The following is a 3285-nucleotide window of genomic DNA, read 5'->3' on the forward strand; positions in this document are numbered from 1 at the left end:
AACTGCCGATTGGATTCTCACTCTCTCTCTTCGGGGAAATGTTTAAGTTGCAACAAGCTGCTCCAGTGTTTAATGTGTCCCCTTTGAGTGTTACAACCAAATACTGTCTCACTTAAACCCTATACCCCTTGATAGATGCACAGTATTATTATTTGGGCTTCTACACACTTAATTGCTTTAATTAGTGCATTCATTTGCAAATTAGTTTAAAAGATCCGAAATTGGGAGCATTTCTCAGCAGCTCTCAACATGTCAATGGTGAGCCCGCGGCTCATTGGTAACAGTGGTAAACAGTGGTAACAGTGCAAACTAGGTGCTGACAGAGCTATCAGTGTTTACCTGAGGGGCAACCGGAGGGTCGGTGCTACGCTTCCACGATGACGCTGTCGGTGGGGACTGCGTTATCAGCCGTGTGAGAGCAGCGCGGGGCAGCAGCCGTGAGCTATCCAGCGGGCACGCTCACATGCACGAACACGAAAAACAAGGAGAAGCTTGGATTACAACGGAGAAGGAGAGCGACTTCATCCTCTGCTCAAGTAGAAATTACTCTATTATATCTTTAAATAGTAAAATAGTTGTTTGCTGCTATATTAATGTTGATGTTAATGTTGAATACAGTTCCTTTAAAGAGTTGTTTAAAGGAAATGTTTTTAAGTCTACCTTAAAACAATACTGACAAGCTCATTATGTAGATTGAAATAGTTTAATAGTTTGTTGATTACACTATTTTTATTGCCTGTATTTTCAGGGAATTATTGTTGCTGTGGTCCCAACTGTAGGACCGTCACAAAACTACTTAAAAAGTTAAAGCCTCGATTCTAGATTATAATAAACTGTTCAATATTAGTAGTTGAAATGACTATTCAGTGTCAGAAATGAATGCCAAATATCAATAAATGGTATGTTGCTTCACAGTCCACAGCAGGGCACATCTTTAACAAGTGCTTCTTAACTGTATTAAAATATCTAAAAATAAATGATAAGTACCCTTCCTTTTTTATGCCAGATTTCAAAATTTTCAATGAACTTATTCAATGTGCAGCCAAAATCTGGGCAGCTTTGCTTCTAAGCCGGGACCACAATGCCAACTGTATTGCAGAGATACTGCGAGGCCTTAGGAAGTGTCTCCTGAAGGGGTATTTTTTGGGGGAAGATTACAGAGCGCTCAGTAAACCCCGCTCAGAGGGAGGCAGCGGGCAGCCCGAGCAGAGGACAGATTAATTGGCGAAAGTCCTCACTGGGTGTCCTCGCCAGTCTCTCCGGCTTTTTAAAGAGCTTTTTTTTCTCACATCTTGGCATCAGTATTTTTTTTTATTTTTTGAAGTGTTTATTTTTCTGACCTCCACTTTTGCTCACAGTTTTGCTCTCTTGATATTTCTCTGTTACCTCACCGCTTTGTGATTCCTCAACTTGAAGAGTTCTGACTCTGCTTTTCCCAGCCTGTTTCTGAACGTGTATTGTTTCCTGGTGTGGATGTGTGGGAAGTCCCATGTGACTGGCTTCTATTTGAAAAAATGTGCTGGCTTGTATTTCTACTCATTTAAGCATAAGGTTCCTCCATATAGTATGCATCGACACATATGTACAGTAAACAATGTGTGCAAGCAGTTTAGAAGATCACCTCTCGCTACTCCTTCCTTCCATAGAGCGGTAATTCCTGGCCAAAGAGGAGCCTCTCCAGAGCCGTGGGACCTGCCCTCTGCACCCTCCTCCTGTTCCTGCTTTGATTTCCAATATGTCCTCCCATCACCACAGATGGCTGCAGACGAAACATTTCCTCGGCCGACGGTGCTAGCGAGGCCCTTGGGCCCCCGAGGCTGATAGGGGGCAGAAATTGGAGAATAATGTAATAGAATATTTGATTGGGCTCTGATGGGCAGGACACTGGGAAGACTGCCATAGTAATGTGTCTGGGCTTGGCTGGACGGGTGCATTTCGTCCCTCCACCCCTCCCCCCCCTGCTCCTATTTCTCATTTTGGTCGAGCTGCAGGTTGTGATTAAATAATATTTGCTACTTGGCGCTGCAGCCCAGGGGTCCGGGGCCCCGGAAACAGGTGGCCCCGTGCTTCCTGTGGGCTGTCAGAAAGATGCTAACAACGTGACAAATGTTTGGCCGGGCTATAAGAAGCTGAAGGTGAATAAGTGGAGGTGTCACTGGGGGAATTAATGGCTTCACCTGGGTCGGGGAGGGGATTGGCCGGATCGGATTGAATAGAAGAGATGAGATAATCCATGCGGTTAGAGACACGCGCACGGACCTCTGTTGTTGTAATGTCATGTTTGTCGGTGCAGAAATAGTAATAAAGTAGCAATAAGTGTTACTCCCCCTTACTGTAGCAACCGTTTCGCCCATGCTACGGAAGCCAGGACGCTATGAGATTCAGGATCAGGATCATCTGTCCTGCTCTTTATTGGATTGTTACGTAACTTTTCTAAAGTGAATTGAGCTTTAAACTGTTATGGGTCTTTTCTTTGTTCATCCTCCTGGGTCAAAGCCAAACGGATCCGAGGACTAAAAGAAAGAAACCAATCGTTAATAGCGGCTCTACTTTTGAACAAAAGGGTTGAGCTCATTAAAGAACACAGCCAAAAAGAAATCCCTCACCCGACCATCATCTGCTACCTCTTCCACTGAGACAGGTGCCCAAAAAGCCATCCATCAGCAGGGACAGGCGCAGCCAATCATGCCTCCTCTAACCAGCCAGACGTTCACCCTCGGTCCCAGGCGAGCAGGCGGTAATTGTCAGGCACAACTTTGCCCACCTGGCAAGCTGCCATGGGACGCAAAGAGGTAGGGAGAAGTCTGACAGGAGGGAAGTGAATGAAGGATATTTTCGTGGAACAAACAGACGGTCAGGACTGGCATGGAGAAGTGTGGCTGAGCAAACCTGATGACTCATCCGAGATACGCAGTACGACACTTCTAATTCCATTGTTAAATCACTGTCTTGCCTTCTCTCCTCGCTGGGTTTGGCTCGCGGTGCTTCCCCCTGTAAACACCCCTGCTTTGCAGCTCTGCCATCCTGGGCCACTATGGTGATTGTCATTATGCTGCCTCAGCAGCGCGGTGCCCTGAAGAGAAGAGCAATCACGCTGGTGGAGGATTTTCAAATTTCACACTCTTGCTGTGGGAGGGAATGGGACATGGGGGGCTATGGACAAGATGCTAATTGAGGAGGCGATGCACCACCTGTGCGTGTTCCAAGGCAAAGAAATCATCCAAATAGCTGAGGCAGGGGCTTGTGGAGTGAGACGTTGGCTCGCTGCTTTCATCGCCCGAAAGG

The sequence above is a fragment of the Pholis gunnellus genome (genome assembly GCF_910591455.1).
Source record: "Pholis gunnellus genome assembly, chromosome: 3".
Taxonomy (NCBI): domain Eukaryota; kingdom Metazoa; phylum Chordata; class Actinopteri; order Perciformes; family Pholidae; genus Pholis; species Pholis gunnellus.